This window comes from Manis javanica, chromosome X (genome assembly GCF_040802235.1).
Source record: "Manis javanica isolate MJ-LG chromosome X, MJ_LKY, whole genome shotgun sequence".
Classification (NCBI taxonomy): domain Eukaryota; kingdom Metazoa; phylum Chordata; class Mammalia; order Pholidota; family Manidae; genus Manis; species Manis javanica.
In genome coordinates this window covers 41,002,048-41,023,471 of record NC_133174.1, presented here as the reverse complement: position 1 = coordinate 41,023,471, position 21,424 = coordinate 41,002,048, and the positions used below count along the sequence as shown (strand labels likewise).

Sequence of the window (21,424 nt, the reverse complement as noted above, 5' to 3'; positions counted from 1 at the left end):
AAGGCAGCTAGAGAGAAAAAGGTCACCTATAAAGGAAAACCCATCAGGCTAACATCAGACTTCTCGACAGAAACCCTACAGGCCAGAAGAGAATGGCATGATATACTTAATGCAATGAAACAGAAGGGCCTTGAACCAAGGATACTGTATCCAGCACGACTATCATTTAAATATGATGGCGGGATTAAACAATTCCCAGACAAGCAAAAGCTGAGGGAATTTGCTTCCCACAAACCACCTCTACAGGGCATCCTACAGCGACTGCTCTAAATGGGAGCACCCCTAAAAAGAGCACAGAACAAAACACACAACATATGAAGAATGGAGGAGGAAGAATAAGAAGGGAGAGAAGAAAAGAATCTCCAGACAGTGTATATAACAGCTCAATAAGTGAGCTAAGGTAGGCAGTAAGATACTAAAGAAGCTAACCTTGAACCTTTGGTAACCACGAATCTAAAGCCTGCAATGGCAATAAGTACATATCTCTCAATAGTCACACTAAATGTAAATGGACTTAATGCACCAATCAAAAGACACAGAATAATAGAATGGATAAAAAAGCAAGACCCATCTATATGCTGCTTACAAGAAACTCACCTTAAACCCAAAGATAAGCATAGACTAAAAGTCAAGGGATGGAAAAACATATTTCAGGCAAACAACAGTGAGAAGAAATCAGGGGTTGCAGTACTAATATCAGACAAAATAGACTTCAAAACAAAGAAAGTAACAAGAGATAAAGGACACTACATAATGATAAAGGGCTCAGTCCAACAAGAGGATATAACCATTCTAAATATATATGCACCCAATACAGGAGCACCAGCATATGTGAAGCAAATACTAACAGAACTAAAGAGGGAAATAGACTGCAATGCATTCATTTTAGGAGACTTCAACACACCACTCACCCCGAAGGATAGATCCACTGGGCAGAAAATAAGTAAGGACACACAGGCACTGAACAACACCCTAGAACAGATGGACCTAATAGACATCTATAGAACTCTACATCCAAAAGCAACAGGATATACATTCTTCTCAAGTGCACATGGAACATTCTCCAGAATAGACCACATACTAGCTCACAAAAAGAGCCTCAGTAAACTCCAAAATATTGAAATTCTAGCAACCAATTTTTCAGACCACAAAGGTATAAAAGTAGAAATAAATTCTACAAAGAAAACAAAAAGGCTCACAAACACATGGAGGCTTAACAACATGCTACTAAATAATCAATGGATCAATGAACAAATCAAAATAGAGATCAAGGAATATATAGAAACAAATGACAACAACAACACTAAGCCCCAACTTCTGTGGCACGCAGCGAAAGCAGTCTTAAGAGGAAAGTATAGACCAATCCAGGCACACTTGAAGAAGGAAGAACAATCCCAAATGAATAGTCTAACATCACAATTATTAAAACTGGAAAAAGAAGAACAAATGAGGCCTAAAGCCAGCAGAAGGAGGGACATAATAAAGATCAGAGAAGAAATAAACAAAATTGAGAAGAATAAAACAATAGCAAAAATCAACGAAACCAAGAGCTGGTTCTTTGAGAAAATAAACAAAATAGATAAGCCTCTAGCCCAACTTATTAAGAGAAAAAGAGAATCAACACAAATCAACATAATCAGAAATGAGAATGGGAAAATCACGACAGACTCCACAGAAATACAAAGAATTATTAAAGACTACTATGAAAACCTATATGCCAAAAAGCTGGAAAACCTAGAAGAAATGGACAACTTCCTAGAAAAATGCAACCTCCCAAGACTGACCAAGGAAGAAATACAAAAGTTAAACAAACCAATTACAAGCAAAGAAATTGAAACGGGAATCAAAAAACTACACAAGAACAAAACCCCGCGGCCAGACGGATTCACCTCGGAATTTTATCAGACACACAGAGAAGACATAATACCCATTCTCCTTAAGGTGTTCCAAAAAATAGAAGAAGAGGGAATACTCCCAAACTCATTCTATGAAGCCAACATCACCCTAATACCAAAACCAGGAAAAGACCCCACCAAAAAAGAAAATTACAGACCAATATCCCTGATGAATGTAGATGCAAAAATACTCAATAAAATATTAGCAAACAGAATTCAACAGTATATCAAAAGGATCATACACCATGACCAAGTGGGGTTCATCCCAGGGATGCAAGGATGGTACAACATTCGAAAATCCACCAACATCATCCACCACATCAACAAAAAGAAAGACAAAAACCACATGATCATCTCCATAGATGCTGAAAAAGCATTTGACAAAATTCAACATCCATTCATGATAAAAACTCTCAGCAAAATGGGAATAGAGGGAAAGTACCTCAACATAATAAAGGCCATATATGATAAACCCACAGCCAGCATTATACTGAACAGCGAGAAGCAGAAAGCATTTCCTCTGAGATTGGGAACCAGACAGGGATGCCCACTCTCCCCACTGTTATTTAACATAGTACTGGAGGTCCTAGCCACGGCAATCAGACAAAACAAAGAAATACAAGGAATCCAGATTGGTAAAGAAGAAGTTAAACTGTCACTATTTGCAGATGATATGATACTGTACATAAAAAACCCTAAAGACTCTACTCCAAAACTACTAGAACTGATATCGGAATACAGCAAAGTTGCAGGATACAAAATTAACACACAGAAATCTGTAGCTTTCCTATACACTGACAATGAATCAATAGAAAGAGAAATCAGGAAAACAATTCCATTCACCATTGCATCAAAAAGAATAAAATACCTAGGAATAAACCTAACCAAAGAAGTGAAAGACATATACCCTGAAAACTACAAGTCACTCTTAAGAGAAATAAAAGGGGACACTAATAAATGGAAACTCATCCCATGCTCATGGCTAGGAAGAATTAATATAAACAGAATGGCCATCCTGCCTAAAGCAATATACAGATTTGATGCAATCCCTCTCAAATTAACAGCAACATTCTTCAATGAATTGGAACAAATAATTCAAAAATTCATATGGAAACACCAAAGACCCCGAATAGCCAAAGCAATCCTGAAAAAGAAGAATAAAGTAGGGGGGATCTCACTCCCCAACTTCAAGCTCTACTACAAAGCCATAGTAATCAAGACAATTTGGTACTGGCACAAGAACAGAGCCACAGACCAGTGGAACAGATTAGAGACTCCAGACATTAACCCAAACATATATGGTCAATTAATATTTGATAAAGGAGCCATGGACATACAATGGCAAAAGACAGTCTCTTTAACAGATGGTGCTGGCAAAACTGGACAGCTACATGTAGGAGAATGAAACTGGACCATTGTCTAACCCCATATACAAAGGTAAACTCAAAATGGATCGAGACCTAAATGTAAGTCATGAAACCATTAAACTCTTGGAAGAAAACATAGGCAAAAACCTCTTAGACATAAACATGAGTGACCTCTTATTGAACATATCTCCCCGGGCAAGGAAAACAACAGCAAAAATGAGCAAGTAGGATTACATTAAGCTGAAAAGCTTCTGTACAGCGAAAGGCGCCATCAATAGAACAAAAAGGAACCCTACAGTATGGGAGAATATATTTGAAAATGACACATCCAATAAAGGCTTGACATCCAGAATATATAAAGAGCTCACATGCCTCAACAAACAAAAAACAAATAACCCAATTAAAAAATGGGCAGAGGAACTGAACAGACAGTTCTGTAAAAAAGAAATACAGATGGCCAAGAGACACATGAAAAGATGCTCCACATCGCTAATTATCAGAGAAATGCAAATTAAAACTACAATGAGGTATCACCTCACACCAGTAAGGATAGCTGCCATCCAAAAGACAAACAACAACAAATGTTGGCGAGGCTGTGGAGAAAGGGGAACCCTCCTACACTGCTGGTGGGAATGTAAATTAGTTCAACCATTGTGGAAAGCAGTATGGAGGTTCATCAAAATGCTCAAAACAGACCTACCATTTGACCCAGGAATTCCACTCCTAGGAATTTACCCTACGAATGCAGCAATCAAGTTTGAGAAAGACAGATGCACCCCTATGTTTATCGCAGCACTATTTACAATAGCCAAGAATTGGAAGCAACATAAATGTCCATCGGTAGATGAATGGATAAAGAAAACGTGGTACATATACACAATGGAATACTACTCAGCCATAAGAAGTGGAAAAATCCAACCATTTGCAGCAACATGGATGGAGCTGGAGAGTATTATGCTCAGTGAAATAAGCCAAGCAGAGAAAGAGAAATACCAAATGGTTTCACTCATCTGAGGAGTATAGGAACAAAGGAAAAACTGAAGGAACAAAACAGCGCAGCAGAATTACAGAACCCAAAAATGGACTAACAGGTACCAAAGCGAAAGGAACTGGGGAGGATGGGTGGGCAGGGAGGGATAAGGGGGGGAGAAGAAGAAGGAGGGTATTAAGATTAGCATGCCTGGGGGGGAGGGAGAAAGGGGAGGGTGGGCTGCACAACACAGAGAGGACAAGTAGTGACTCTACAACATTTTACTAAGCTGATGGACAGTAATCGTAATGTGGTTGTTAGGGGGGACCTGATATAGGGGAGAGCATAGTAAACATAGTATTCTTCATGTAGGTATAGATTAAAAATTAAAAAAAAAAAAAGAAAGAAAGAAAGAAAGAAAAGGGGGATTACTCCTTGATAGGATAAAACTATTGGTAAATCAAAGATCAACGCATGCTTTAAATATCCTTAATGTTGATCACTTAAAGGGTGTCAGATGATCAGCTATGGAGGTATTCTTTTCTGATAATATTCCTTTCTCTTAATTAAAAAAAAAAAAAAAAGCAGTTACTGTGTGCTGACCTCCAATGAGATCTGCATAGTGGTATAGAGGGCATGTCAAAGTGTGGGCAAAGGGTCTGTTCGTTTCTATGCAGAAGATCAAGGCGTAGCTTGGATACCCAGAAAATGAACTAAGATATGATATGAGGAGGAGCTTCTGCCATCAGCACTCTCTGAAGGACTTGTGCCAGGGGATGATCATCAAAAAGCCTCCACAGGGATCTGCACGATGCTGCGGTTGTGGCTGCATCCAGCCCACCGTCTCCTGGACTTGCCATAGGAATGAGGATGGAGATGTCTAGGCTGGCATGTGCATAAAGTGGGACAACGAATTTGACTGGATCTGTACTGTTGGAACTCAACCAGGAGTTGGGAGGGGTGCAAGGTGTAGCACTCCAAAATCTTATGACTATAGACTATCTACAGTTAAAAGAACATATGGGATGTGAACAGATCCCAGAAACGGGTTGCTTTAATTTGTCTGATTTCTCTCAGACTGTTCAAGTACAGTTGGACAATATCCATCATATCATAGACAAATTTTCACAAATGCCTAGGGTGCCTAAATGGTTTTCTCGGCTTCAATGGAGATGGATAGTAATTATAGATTTGCTTTGTTTATGTCATCATATTCCTATTATGTTAATATGTGTGTGCAAATTAGTTAGTAGTTTAAAACCTATACATACTTAAGGTACTCTACAAGAAGATATGTCAAAGAAATAATCAATCCTCCCATGTTTCCTTCCATATGCTACATCTGTAACTTTTCTTCTTTCTTCCTAATTACAATCCTTAAATAGAATTCGTGCCTCATATCGAATTTACTGAGTATCATAATTCCTCCAGGTGGTAAAGATACCTCGAGACAAGTGCTGGGCATAGAAGCCACAGGGCATAAATCTGCAAAGAAGTAAAAAGCTAACCTTTGCAAACAACATGGCTTCTCTCTCACTTACCAACTTTACATTTCCCTGTATGGCCCCGGAAGATGACTGGTTAGCCAGAGACGGGTAAAATACCTCAAGGGAGGAACAACCTAAGACAGGCACAGTTGCAAGGGGGCCATCAGGTGAGAATTTGGGGATCAACAGAGGTGAGGCTCAGAACCTCATCCCCCCTGCTTTGAGAGAAATCTTCTGCATCCGTGGATGTTTTGCTGCCCTTGTCTAGCCCTGATTTATACTTAGTCCATAGGCACACACCTGATCATCTGATCATCTACATTTGCCCTCTTACAGCACTCAAATTATGTTTTCTACCTTTATCTTGCATCTACCTACCACTTCAGCATTTTATTAAAAATAAAAATAATAATAATAATAAAGGGAGAAATGTGGGATCAACATATAAATCAAGTACAAAAATCAAACGAATATTCATATTTGACCTGATTGTTTATAGGTCATAATGCGTGATCAAAACCGAAAGTTTCTGTAATAAATGCCCTTGTACTGTTCAGCATTCAAGAATTTATTCACTATGTAAGAATTCATTCACCATGTAAGAACTTGTTCGTTATGCTTCAGAAGATTGGAGACTGACAAGAATTAGACTTGAGATGGATTAATGATTGTACATTGAGCATTGACCCCCCTATACTGAATTTTATTGTTGTTAACAACCATTTGATCAATAAATATGAGAGATGCCCTATCAAAAAATTTTTTTTAATTAAAAAAACACTAGAAAGGAGAGCAAAAGAGAAAGAAATCAGTAGAACAAATAATTAACAAAATGGAGGATCAATAACTGAATAAGAATAGTTTTTTGAAAAGCAGAGAAAATGCATAAGGAGGAAAAAAACTAGACTGGATAGGTTTTTTGAATTCCACACAAAAAATGATTTCTAACCTAGAATTCTACACCTAGAGTTAAAGATAAATTTACTGTCAGGATCAAATAAATAGATTTCCATGTCATTTATTACTTTCTTAATTCTATATATGCTTTCATACAATTACATATATACTAAAAATATTTTTTGCATGACATTTTCAGACATGCAAAGTTTCATAAAATCCACTTGTCATGAATCCATTCCCAAGGATCTACTAGAGGATGTGCTTCCACAAAACAAGGGGTAAACCAAGAAAGAGGAGGACACAGGATCCTGGAAATATGATAGAAGGCAAAGGATTCCCAGGAAAGGGAATCTGACCAAAGACAGAGATGAAAAGGATTTCCTGGGGGATGGTAAAAGGAAGGCACCAAGGTAATGGCTGTGTGTGAAGCTGAGCGAGCAACCAGCCCAGCCTTCAGCAAGTCAACAGCTCCAGGAGAGCTTTCTTCAAAGAGAAGGCATTGACGCCCAGAGTTGAGACCAACCCCAACAATTACTAGCTATGTAAACTTGGGCCAGGTAGTCTCTCTATATCCTAGTTTCCCCTGTATAAAATCAGAATAATAATACCTACTTCTTTTGTTTACTGTAATAAAATCAATATACAATATTATATTGGTTTCAGATATACAACATAGTGACTTGATAATTACATACATTACTAAGTGCTTGCCACAGTAAGTGTAGTTACCCCATTACCATACTAAGACAATACCATATTATTGGTTATATTCTTTATGTTGTACCTCCACTCCTATGACTAACTTATTCTACAACTGTCAGTTTGTACCTCTTTATCCCCTTCACCTATTTCAACCAAGTCCCTAAACCCCCTCTCTATGGTAACAAACAGTCTGTTGTCAATATTTATGGGTCTATTTCTTATATGTTTGTTTTGTTTTTTAGATTCCACATATAAGTGAAATCATATGGTATTTAGCTGCCTGGCTTATTTTACTTGGCATGATACCCTCTAGGTCCATCCATGTTCTGAATGGCAAGAGTTCCTTCTTTTTTATGGCTGAGTAATACTCCATTGTGTATATGTATCACATCATCTTCATAATGGCACCTATTTCTCTAGGTTATTATTAAGATGAGTTAGTATATATATTACCTGCAACAGTGCTGTGCACATAGTATATGTTATATGAATGTTCATAATTATTGTCACTATGATTATTATCTAATATGTTTGAATATACAGAAAGGAGATTTAAACTGGGAAGAATTTGGAGTTGAATTATTGATATGAATAAGAGTAAAGCAAAGAAATAACTAAACCAGAAAATTGTTAATTCCAGGGAAAAGAAAAAGTGCAGAAATAGTAATCATAGCATGGATCCTACACAACTCAAATATGTAATCATAAACACTAATGGTGGATCTGATCAAAACAATGATATTTATAGGCAAATGTGTATGTGAGTAGGGATGTGTAGAAAAGTTAAATCTCCACCTTTCCCAGTGGAAAGTCAATAGATAATGTCCCCCACAAAAGAATTTGTTAAGGGCGGAGCCAGGAGGGCAGCGTGAGTAGAGCAGTGGAAATCTCCTCCCAAAAACACATAGATCTATGAAAATATAACAAAGAAAACTCTCCCTAAAATAGAGACCAGAGGACAAAGGACAACAACCAGACCACATCCACACCTCCAAGAACCCAGCGCCTTGCGAAGGGGGACCGGTGAGCGGATGCCTGAGACCGGCGCCTGAGGAAAGAGGAAATCGCGCGTCTTTCCCCTTCTTTTTTTTTTCTCTTTTTGGCAAGTGCTTTTTGGAAGCCTTAAAGGGACCCCGGTGCTAGGGAGGCAGGGCAACAGGACCGGTGAGCGGGTGCCTGGGACCGGCGCCTGAGGACAAAGAATATCGCGCGTTTGTCCCTGCGGGACCGGTGGACGGGTGCCTGAGACCGGTGCCTGAGGATGGAGGAAATTGTGCGTTTATCCCCTTATTTTTTTTTTCTTTTCTCTATTTGGCGAGTGCTTTTTGGAAGCCTTAAAGGGACAGGGACCCCAATACCAGCGAAACAGGGCAGCAAGACTGGTGAGCGGGTGCCTGAGACCGGAGCCTGGGGACAAAGAAAATCACACGTTTTTCCCAATACTAGTGAGGCAGGGCGGCGGGACCGGTGGGCGGGGGCCTGGGGCTGGCACCTGAGGACAAAGAAAATCGTGCGTTTTTCCCTTTTTTTTTCGTTTTTTGGCGAGTGCTTTTTGGAAGCCTTGGAGGGACGGGGACCCCAATACCAGGGAGGCAGGGCCGCAAGACTGGTGGGCGGGTGTCTGGGACCGGCACCTGAGGACAAAGAAAATCGCACGTTTCTCCCGTTTTTTTCTTTTTGGCAAGTGCTTTTTGGAGGCCTTAGGGGGACAGGGACACCAGTGCCAGGGAGGCAGGGAGGCAGGGCCGGTGAGCAGGTGCCTGGAACTGGCACCTGGGGACGGAGAGGGTCGCGTGTTTTTCCCTTTTTTTTTGGTGAGTGTTTTTTGGAGGCCTTGGAGGGACGGGGACCCCAGTGTTAGGGACGCAGGGCGGCAGGACAGGTGGGCGGGTGCCTGGGACCGGCGCCTGAGGACAAATAATATCGCACGTATTTCCCTTTTTTATTTGGCGGGTGCTTTTTGGAAGCCTTGAAGGGACAGGGAAACCGGTGCTAGGGAGGCAGGGCAGCAGGACCGGTGAGCAGGTGCCTGGGACCGGCGCCTGAGGACAATAAAAATCGTGTATTTTTTCCCTTTTTTTTCTTTTTTTTGTTTCCTCTTTCATTGTTGCTGTTGTTTTGGTTTGGAGAGTGCTTTTTTGAAGTCTTAAAGGGGCAGGACAGCACACTTACACCAGAGGCAGGGAATCTGGGGATCTCTGGGCACTCTAACCCCATGGGCAACAGGGAGCACAGAGGCCCCTTACGGAGATAAATAGCCTCCTGGCAACTCCCCCTCCAACGGGGCTCCACCAGTTTGGAGGAGCAGCCCCAGCCAGGCCACGCCCACAGCAACAGCAGAGATAAACTCCATAGCAAACGGGCAGGGAGCAGAAGCTCTGTCTGTGCACAGCTGACAAGCATAAGACACTAGAGGTCGCTATTCTCCCAGGAGAGGAAGGCCACAAACCAACAAAAAGGGAAGCTCTTCCAGCGGTCACTTGTACCAGCTCTGCAAACTATCTCTATCACCATGAAAAGGAAAAACTACAGGCAGACAAAGATCACAGAGACAACACCTGAGAAGGAGACAGACCTAACCAGTCCTGCTGAAAAAGAACTCAAAATAAAAATCATGAACATGCTGACAGAGATGCAGAGAAAAATGCAAGAGCAATGGGATGAAGTCCGGAGGGAGATCACAGATGTCAGGAAGGAGATCACAGAAGTGAAACAATCCCTGGAAGGATTTATAAGCAGAATGGATCAGATGCAAGAGGCCATTGAAGGAATAGAAACCGGAGAACAGGAATGTATAGAAGCTGACATAGAGAGAGATAAAAGGATCTCCAGGAATGAAACCACACTAGGAGAACTATGTGACCAATCCAAAAGGAATAATATTCGTATTATAGGGATACCAGAAGAAGAAGAAAGAGGAAAAGGGATAGAAAGTCTCTTTGAAGAAATAATTGCTGAAAACTTCCCCAAACTGGGGGAGGAAATAATCGAACACACCATGGAATTACACAGAACCCCCAACAGAAAGGATTCAAGGAGGACAACACCAAGACACACAATAATTAAAATGGCAAGGATCAAGGACAAGGAAAGAGTTTTAAAGGCAGCTAGAGAGAAAAAGGTCACCTATAAAGGAAAACCCATCAGGCTAACATCAGACTTCTCGACAGAAACCCTACAGGCCAGAAGAGAATGACATGATATATTTAATGCAATGAAACAGAAGGGACTTGAATCAAGGATACTGTATCCAGCAGGATTATCATTTAAATATGATGGTGGGATTAAACAATTCCCAGACAAGCAAAAGCTGAGGGAATTTGCATCCCACAAACCACCTCTACAGGGCATCCTACAGAGACTGCTCTAGATGGGAGCACTCCTAAAAAGAGCACAGAACAAAACACACAACATATGAAGAATGGAGGAGGAGGAATAAGAAGGGAGAGAAGAAAAGAATCTCCAGACAGTGTATATAACAGCTCAATAAGCGAGCTAAGTTAGGCAGTAAGATAATAAAGAAGCTAACCTTGAACCTTTGGTAACCACGAATCTAAAGCCTGCAATGGCAATAAGTACATATCTCTCAATAGTCACCCTAAATGTAAATGGACTTAATGCACCAATCAAAAGACACAGAGTAATAGAATGGATAAAAAAGCAAGACCCATCTATATGCTGCTTACAAGAAACTCACCTTAAACCCAAAGACAAGCACAGACTAAAAGTCAAGAGATGGAAAAACATATTTCAGGCAAACAGCAGTGAGAAGAAAGCACGGTTTCCAGTACTAATATCAGACAAAATAGACTTCAAAACAAATAAAGTAACAAGAGATAAAGAATGACACTAAATAATAATAAAGGGCTCAGTCCAACAAGAGGATAGAACCATTCTAAATATATATGCACCCAATACAGGAGCACCAGCATATGTGAAACAAATACTAACAGAACTAAAGAGGGAAATAGACTGCAATGCATTCATTTTAGGAGACTTCAACACACCACTCACCCCAAAGGATAGACCCACTGGGCAGAAAATAAGTAAGGACACACAGGCACTGAACAACACACTAGAACAGATGGACCTAACAGACATCTATAGAACTCTACATCCAAAAGCAACAGGATATACATTCTTCTCAAGTGCACATGGAACATTCTCCAGAATAGACCACATACTAGCTCACAAAAAGAGCCTCAGTAAGTTCCAAAATATTGAAATTCTACCAACCAATTTTTCAGACCACAAAGGTATGAAAGTAGAAATAAATTCTACAAAGAAAACAAAAAGGCTCACAAACACATGGAGGCTTAACAACATGCTAGTAAATAATCAATGGATCAATGAACAAATCAAAATAGAGATCAAGGAATATATAGAAACAAATAACAACACTAAGCCCCAACTTCTGTGGGACGCAGTCTTAAGAGGAAAGTATATAGCAATCCAGGCACACTTGAAGAAGGAAGAACAATCCCAAATGAATAGTCTAACATCACAATTATCGAAACTGGAAAAAGAAGAACAAATGAGGCCTAAAGTCAGCAGAAGGAGGGACATAATAAAAATCAGAGAAGAAATAAACAAAATTGAGAAGAATAAAACAATAGCAAAAATCAATGAAACCAAGAGCTGCTTCTTTGAGAAAATAAACAAAATAGATAAGCCTCTAGCCAACCTTATTAAGAGAAAAAGAGAAACAACACAAATCAACATAATCAGAAATGAGAATGGAAAAATCACGACAGACTCCACAGAAATACAAAGAATTATTAAAGACTACTATGAAAACCTATTTGCCAACAAGCTGGAAAACCCAGAAGAAATGGACAACTTCCTAGAAAAATACAACCTCCCATGATTGACCAAGGAACAAACACAAAAGAAAAACAAGCCAATTACGACCAAAGAAATTGAAACGGTAATCAAAAAACTACCCAAGAACAAAACCCCGGGGCCGGACGGATTTACCTCAGAATTTTATCAGACACACAGAGAAGACATAATACCCATTTTCCTTCAAGTGTTCCAAAAAATAGAAGAGGGAATACTCCCAAACTCATTCTATGAGGCCAACATCACCCTAATACCAAAACCAGGCAAAGACCCCACCAAAAAAGAAAATTACAGACCAATATCCCTGATGAATGTAGATGCAAAAATACTCAATAAAATATTAGCAAACAGAATTCAACAGTATATCAAAAGGATCATACACCATGACCAAGTGGGATTCATCCCAGGGATGCAAGGATGGTACAACATTCGAAAATCCACCAACATCATCCACCACATCAACAAAAAGAAAGACAAAAACCACATGATCATCTCCATAGATGCTGAAAAAGCATTTGACAAAATTCAACATCCATTCATGATAAAAACTCTCAGCAAAATGGGAATAGAGGGCAAGTGCCTCAACATAATAAAGGCCACATATGATAAACCCACAGCCAGGATTATACTGAACAGCAAGAAGCTGAAAGCATTTCCTCTGAGATCGGGAACAAGACAGGGATGCCCACTCTCCCCACTGTTATTCAACGTAGTACTGGAGGTCCTAGCCATGGCAATCAGACAAAACAAAGAAATACAAGGAATCCAGATTGGTAAAGAAGAAGTCACTATTTGCAGATGCCATGATATTGTACATAAAAATCCCTGAAGACTGCACTCCAAAACTACTAGAACTGATATCGGAATACAGCAAATTTGCAGGATACAAAATTAACACACAGAAATCTGTAGCTTTCTTGTACACTAACAATGAATCAATAGAAAGAGAAATCAGGAAAACAATTCCATTCACCATTGCATCAAAAAGAATAAAGTACCTAGGAATAAACCTAACCAAAGAAGTGAAAGACTTATACTCTGAAACCTACAAGTCACTCTTAAGAGAAATTAAAGGGGACACTAATAAATGAAAACTCATCCCATGCTCATGGCTAGGAAGAATTAATACCGTCAAAATGGCCATCCTGCCCAAAGCAATATACAGATTTGATGCAATCCCTCTCAGATTACCAGCAACATTCTTCAATGAATTGGAACAAATAATTCAAAAATTCATATGGAAACACGAAAGACCCGAATAGCCAAAGCAATCCTGAAAAAGAAGAATAAAGTAGGGGGGATCTCACACCCCAACTTCAAGCTCTACTACAAAGCCACAGTAATCAAGACAATTTGGTACTGGCACAAGAACAGAGCCACAGACCAGTGGAACAGATTAGAGACTCCAGAAATCAACCCAAACATATATGGTCAATTAATATTTGATAAAGGAGCCATGGACATACAATGGCGAAATGACAGTCTCTTCAACAGATGGTGCTGGCAAAACTGGACAGCTACATGTAGGCGAATGAAACTGGACCATTGTCTAACCCCATATACAAAGGTAAACTCAAAATGGATCAAAGACCTGAATGTAAGTCATGAAACCATTAAACTCTTGGAAAAAAACATAGGCAAAAACCTCTTAGACATAAACATGAGGGACCTCTTCTTGAACATATCTCCCTGGGCAAGGAAAACAACAGCAAAAATGAGCAAGTGGGACTACATTAAGCTGAAAGGCTTCTGTACAGCGAAAGACACCATCAATAGAACAAAAAGGAACCCTACAGTATGGGAGAATATATTTGAAAATGACACATCCGATAAAGGCTTGACATCCAGAATATATAAAGAGCTCACATGCCTCAACAAACAAAAAACAAGTAATCCAATTAAAAAATGGGCAGAGGAACTGAACAGACAGTTCTGTAAAAAAGTAATACAGATGGCCAAAAGACACATGAAAAGATGCTCCACATCGCTAATTATCAGAGAAATGCAAATTAAAACTACAATGAGGTATCACCTCACACCAGTAAGGATAGCTGCCATCCAAAAGACAAACAACAACAAATGCTGGCGAGGCTGTGGAGAAAGGGGAACCCTCCTACACTGCTGGTGGGAATGTAAATTAGTTCAACCATTGTGGAAAGCAGTATGGAGGTTCATCAAAATGCTCAAAACAGACCTACCATTTGACCTAGGAATTCCACTCCTAGGAATTTACCCTAAGAACGCAGCAATCAAGTTTGAGAAAGACAGATGCACCCCTATGTTTATCGCAGCACTATTTACAATAGCCAAAAATTGGAAGCAACCTATATGTCCATCGGTAGATGAATGGATAAAGAATATGTGGTACATATACACAATGGAATATTATTCAGCCATAAGAAGTGGAAAAATCCAACCATTTGCAGCAACATGGATGGAGCTGGAGAGTATTATGCTCAGTGAAATAAGCCAAGTGGAGAAAGAGAAATACCAAATGATTTCACTCATCTGAGGAGTATAAGAACAAAGGAAAAACTGAAGGAACAAAACAGCAGCGGAATTACAGAACCCAAAAATGGACTAACAGGTACCAAAGGGAAAGGAACTGGGGAGGATGGGTGGGCAGGGAGGGATAAGGGGGGGGGGAAGAAGAAGGAGGGGCATTAAGATTAGCATGCATGGGGGGAGGGAGAAAGGGGAGGGTGGGCTGTACAACACAGAGAGGACAAGTAGGGATTCTACAACATTTTGCTAAGCTGATGGACAGTAACCGTAATGTGGTTTTTAGGGGGGACCAGATATAGGGGAGAGCATAGTAAACATAGTATTCTTCATGTAAGTGTAGCTTAACGATTAGAAAAAAAAAAAGAAAGAAAGAAAAGGGGGATTACTCCTTGATAGGATAAAACTATTGGTAAATCAAAGATCAACGCATGCTTTAAATATCCTTAATGTTGATCACTTAAAGGGTGTCAGATGATTAGCTATGGAGGTACTCTTTTCTGATAATATTCCTTTCTCTTAATAAAAAAAAAAAAAAAAGAAAAGCAGTTCCTGTGTGCTGACCTCCAATGAGTTCCGCACAGTGGTATAGAGGGCATGTCAAAGTGTGGGCAAAGGGTCTGTTTGTTTCTATGCAGAAGATCAAGGCCTAGCTTGGCTACCCAGAAAATGAACTAAGATACGATATGAGGAGGAGCTTCCGGCATCAGCACTCTCTGGAGTACTTGTGCCAGGGGATGATCATCAAAAAGCCTCTACAGTGATCCAGACGATGCTGCGGTTGTGGCTGCATCCACCCCACCGTTTCCTGGACTTGCCATTGGAATGAGGAGGGAGATGTCTAGGCTGGCATGTGCATACAGTGAGACAACGAATTTGACCGGATCTGTACTGTTGGAACTCAACCAGGAGTTGGGAGGGGTGCAAGTTGTAGCACTCCAAAATCTTATGACTATAGACTATCTACGGTTAAAAGAACATATGGGATGTGAACAGATCCCAGAAATGGTTTGCTTTAATTTGTCTGATTTCTCTCAGACTGTTCAAGTACAGTTGGACAATATCCATCATATCATAGACAAATTTTCACAAATGCCTAGGGTGCCTAAATGGTTTTCTTGGCTTCACTGGAGATGGATGGTAATTATAGATTTGCTTTGTTTATGTCACCGTATTCCTATTATGTTAATATGTGAGCGCAAGTTAGTTGGTAGTTTAAAACCTATACATGCTTAAGGTACTCTACAAGAAGATATGTCAAAGAAATAATCAATCCTCCCATGTTTTCTTCCATACGCTACCTCTATAGCTTTTCTTCTTCCTTCCTAATTACAACCCTTAAATAGAATTCGTGCCTCATATCGAATTTACCGAGTATCATAATTCCTCCAGGTGGTAAAGATACCTCGAGACAAGTGCTGGGCATAGAAGCCACAGGGCATAAATCTGCAAAGAAGTAAAAAGCTAAACTTTTCAAACAATATGGCTTCTCTCTCACTTACCAACTTTACATTTCCCTGTATGGCCCCGGAAGATGACTGGTTAGCCAGAGACAGGTAAGATTCCTCAAGGGAGGAACAACCTAAGACAGGCACAGTCGCAGGGGGGCCATCAGGTGAGAAATTGGGCATCAACAGAGGTGAGGCTCAGAACCTCACCCCCCCTCTTTTGAGAGAAATATTCTGCATCCGTGGATGTTTTGCTGCCCTTGTCTAGCTTGGATTAATACTTAGTCCATAGGCACACACCTGATCCTCTACATTTGCCCTCTTACAGCACTAAACTATGTTTTCTACCTTTATCTTGCATGTACCTAGCACTTCAGCATTTTATTAAAAATAAAAATAATAATAATAATAAAGGGAGAAATGTGGGATCCACATATAAATCAAGTATAAAAATCAAACGAATATTCATATTTGACCTGATTGTTTATAGTTCATAATGTGTGATCAAAACCAAAAGTTTCTGTGATGAATGCCCTTGCACTGTTCACCATGTAAGAATTTATTCACTATGTAAGAAATCGTTCGTCATGTAAGAACTTGTTCATTATGCTTCAGAAGTTTGGAGACTGACGAGAATTAGGCTTGAGATGGATTAATGATTGTACATTGAGCATTGACCCCCCTATACAGAATTTTATTGTTGTTAACAACCATTTGATCAATAAATATGAGAGATGCCCTCTCAAAAAAAAAAAATAGAATTTGTTAAACAGATTATGAGTGATTGCCTCTGAGGTCCTGGAATCTGGGAGAAACAAAATAGGGAGGAGACATTTTTTAAGAAGACTTAAAGAACTATTTGACACCTTTAACCACTTGTAACTAAAAACTGAGTTGAAATTAGGAACTAGCAAAAAAATATTCACAAAAATAGAGAAGCATGAAAAATGGTTATTAGCCTTAATATTTACACAACTCTTTAAAAATCCATATGCTAAAATAAATAAATCAGCAATGGACAGGAGAGGGAAATTCACAGAAGGGAATGAATATCCAATTAAAATCCCCTAATTGGAACCCTTCTACACTGTTGGTGGGAATGTAAATTAGTTCAACCATGTGGAAAGCAATATGAAGGTTCTTCAAAAAAACTAAAAATAGAAATACCAGTTGACCCAGTAATTCCACTCCTAGCAATTTACCTGAAGAAAACAAGATCCCAGATTCAAAAAGACATATGCACCCCTATGTTTATTGCTGCACTATTTACCATAACCAAGATATGGAACAACCTATTGTCCATCAGTAGATGAATGGATAAAGAAGATGTGGTACATATGCACAATGAAATATTATTCAGCCATAAAAAGAAAAGAAATCCTACTGTTTGCAACAACATGGATGGAGCTAGAAGGCATTGTGCTCAGTGAAATAAGCCAGGCGGAGAAAGACAAGTACCAAATGATTTCCCTCATTTGTGGAGTATAACAACAAATAAAAACTGAAGGAACAAAACAGCAGCAGACTCACAGACTCTAAGAAGGGACTAGTGGTTACCAAAGGGAAGGGGCTAGAAAGGGTGGCATGGGGATGGAGGGAGGAGGGGACTAAAGGGTATTATGTTTAGCACACATAATGTAGGGGGTAATGGGGAAGGCAGTGTAGCACAGAGAAGTCAAATAGTGACTCTACAGTATCTTACTATGCTGATGGACAGCAATGGTGTGTGTGAGGGACTTGATAATACAGGTGAGTGAAACAATGTGAAAGTAACCAAAATGTGAAACCAAATGTGAAGTAACCAAACTGTGAAACCTTCCTAAGATTGTATATCAATGATACCTTAATACAAAAAATCCCCTAATTATGCTGCCTGAAAAAAAGTCATACAAATCAAAATAATGAGATACTACTTTAATTCTGTATAAATCCCTGCCCCTGGTGTCTCTTCCTCTTCCTCACCTCACAGGAGTTGTCATGTCTCCCTGCAGTCAATGACAGGGATGACCCGGGAGAGCTCTGGTTGGCTGGCATGTTCACGTGGAGTCTCAGCCTTTGGGCTCTCTTGCTGATGACTCGGTATTCCCAGAATCCTGAGGCCAGCTGGGGTCCATGGACTCAACCAGAGCTGCTGGGGTGGGAAGGAAGACCCCGCAGCCTTCACTATGGGGTCTGGCCCAGGGGCTCAACAGAGGCTCCAAGAAACCTGGAAAGACAGTGTCCACATGGTCAGTCATGGAGCATTCACCACACAAATGCTTACTGGGGGCACCAAAGTACAGTTCAAGCCACTGGATACTGTAGGATAGACAATGTCCAGTCAATACATATGCTAGTTATTCATCAAAATGGAATATGAGTGAGATCATGAGATTTAGACTAAAATTTATATAAAAGCTTAATTTCTATCTCTGCCAACTTTTAGCTATAAGAACATGAAAATGCTCCTTCATGTTTTTTTTCCAAAATGAATTAAAACTATTTATCTGAAGGGATTGTGAAAATTAAATGAGATGATGTTTGTAAGGCACCAGGCTGGCCCAGGTAAACATTTAATGCATGTTAGAAAGTATTGTTATTACAAAGAATCAGGTAATATGCAAAAGCAGGTACCTTATTTAATTTGTGCAACAATTCTGTCATCTCTGTGTTACTGTGATTATTATTTCATTTTACACACATAGATACAAAGTTTTAGTGATATTAAGTTAAACCCAGTCTACCTGGTTTCAAAATTCACATTCTCGACACTGTGATTATTATTTCATTTTATGCATATAGATACAAAGTTTTAGTGATATTAAGTTAAATCCAGTCTACCTGGTTTCAAAATTCACATTGTCGACACTACGCCACATGGTACCTTTTATGTTGTAGGCTCAAAATAAACATGGTTCTGTTCAGTAAACATTGAAAACATGACTGTGAGTTCGAATACAAAAGTTAGGTAAAGTTTCTTGAAATAGAAGAGACATACCATAAGGAAAATATTAATAGCCTGGGACAAAATGTTTCAATTACCTCAAAAATATCCAGAGGTAAAACTGTTTCTCCTGTTGAGGGAAATAGGGAGGAGAAGGTGTCTTTGTGTCCACGCTGAGGTTTAATTTTATTCTGATCAACTAACGGAGGCACTACAGATTTATTCACTCTTGTTTAGAAAGGGAAAATATCCACTTAAGATGAAAAGGAATTTAATTAAGGCAACAGAAAAAAAATAGGATGAAAAAGAAACAAGAAAGTACAATAAAATAAAAGGCATGAGTAAGTTAAATTTTAAACACATAAGGATGATGTACCAAAGAAAAAGAGAATATGCTTTTTCTTATGCCCATGGAACTTTTAAAAAATTCCATCAAATAACTTGGCCATGAAGAAAATCTGGTAGATGTTTCCATGCTGAATTGACAAGCTACATTTTCTGATCATGGTATAAGATGTTCAACATCATTAGTTATTAAGGAAATGAAATCAAAACCAAAATGTTCCATTCATTAGGAGACCATATCCATTAGGATAGCTAAATTAAGGTAAAGAAAACAATAACAGGTGTTGGTGAGGTGTGGATAAACTGGAGCTCTCATACATTGCTAACAGAATTGTAAAATGGTACAGCCATTCTGAAAAAGTTTGGCAGTTCCTCAAAATGTTACCCATAGAGTCACCATATGATCCAACAATTCTACTCCTAGGTGTCTACCCAATAGAAATGAAAACACAGGTCTACTTCAAACCCTGTAAACAAATATTAACAACAGTATTATTCACAGCAGCCAAATTTCAGAAACCACCTAATTTCTATCAACTGATGAACAGATACACAAAATTTGGCATATCCATACAATGGAATATTATTTGGCAGTAAAAAAAGTATTGATACATGCTACAACATGAATGAAGCTTGAAAGCATTATCTTATGTGAAAGAAGACAGCCACAAAAGACCACATGTTATGATCCCATTTATATGAAATGTCTAGAATAGGCAAATATGTAAGACAGAAAATTGGTTAGTGGTTGCCTAGGGTTGGGGATGTACTGTGGGATGAATGGTGAATGTTGGCTGATGTATACAAGGTTTCTTCTAGGGTGCAGAAAATGTTCTAAAATTAGATTGTGGTGATGGTTGGACAACTCTGTGAATGCACTAAAAACCACGGAATTGCATACTTTACATGGGTGAATTTTATGGTATTGGAATTTATCTAAATAAACGTTATAGGAATTTAAATAACTCTGTTTTAAAAGAAAAGAAACACTTCTAAACAACCCAGGATCAAAGTGAGATATCAATACAGAAGCTACAAAATTGTTACCAGAAGTTGTGGAACATGCTAAAGCTGTACATAGGGTGAAATTTACAGCTTTAAATGGCTTTATTTTTAATTAAAAGCAAATATAACAAAAAAGAGCTATGCAGTCAACCTAAAACATTACAAGTTGAAAAATGAAATTAAGCAACCATCCCCATAAGATACAGTAATTAATAAAAGTAAAATCTAAATAAATAAATAGGAGGATTAAAGAAAACAAAGAGCTGATCCTTTGAAAGGACTGATGTCATAAATAACACCCAGTAAACCAGATAAAGGAGAAGAATTTAAATATAAATACATATATATATATATATATATATATAATGAGAGAGGAAAATTCTTTCCTAGATTGGGCAGAGTTTCAAGGAAGTTTATTGTGAGATATTATGCCTAACCATACAATAACATATTTTAATACTGTTTTACAGGTACTTCCCTAGCAAAACGTAAATTATCAGAGTTAATTCAGGAAAAACATCTAGAAGAGAACAATGAACATAGAAGAGACCAGGAAAAAAATCGCATAACACAACAAATACAAATTAGGAAGACTCTGAAGGTAGAAAAGACAGACCGACAACCCAGACCTTAGCGCCTGGGAGACAATACAGAGGGGAGTTCCCTAGGTTTCATCTACTTTCCCATCACCAACAGGGTACCAGAGAAGCTTAAAACTCAGAACCATGAACAGGCACAGACAAAAAAGCTATAAGAAAAGCCTACTCCCCTTAATCAAAAGACCAAGAAAAGGGTAGCCTAACTGAACATACTCACCCTGCTCCAGCCAAACTCCGATAGAACACACATTCTCTTCAAACACCCATGGAACACTCTCTAAGACATACCATCTCCAGGATCATAAAACAAACCTCAACAAATTGAAATCATACAGCATATGTTCTCTGATCATAATAGCATCAAACCAGAAATTATCAACAGTAAGATAACAGGAAAGTCTCCAAACACTTGGAAATCAAACAATACAATTCCATTTGA

At 39.0% G+C, this 21,424-nt stretch overlaps 1 protein-coding gene across 2 annotated transcripts in view; it reads right to left on the bottom strand.

Moving 5' to 3' along the window:
- ZNF81 (zinc finger protein 81) overlaps window positions 1–21,424 on the bottom strand; it is a 108,257-nt gene that overhangs the window by 68,854 nt on the left and 17,979 nt on the right. Inside the window, exon 2 of one of the 2 annotated variants that reach the window (XR_012127420.1) lies at window positions 18,013–18,319. The exons of the other annotated variant lie outside the window; for it this stretch is intronic. The gene's annotated coding sequence lies outside the window, so the exon portion shown is untranslated. Of the gene's footprint in view, window positions 1–18,012; window positions 18,320–21,424 lie in introns of those variants that run through there. 2 annotated transcript variants of the gene reach the window in all.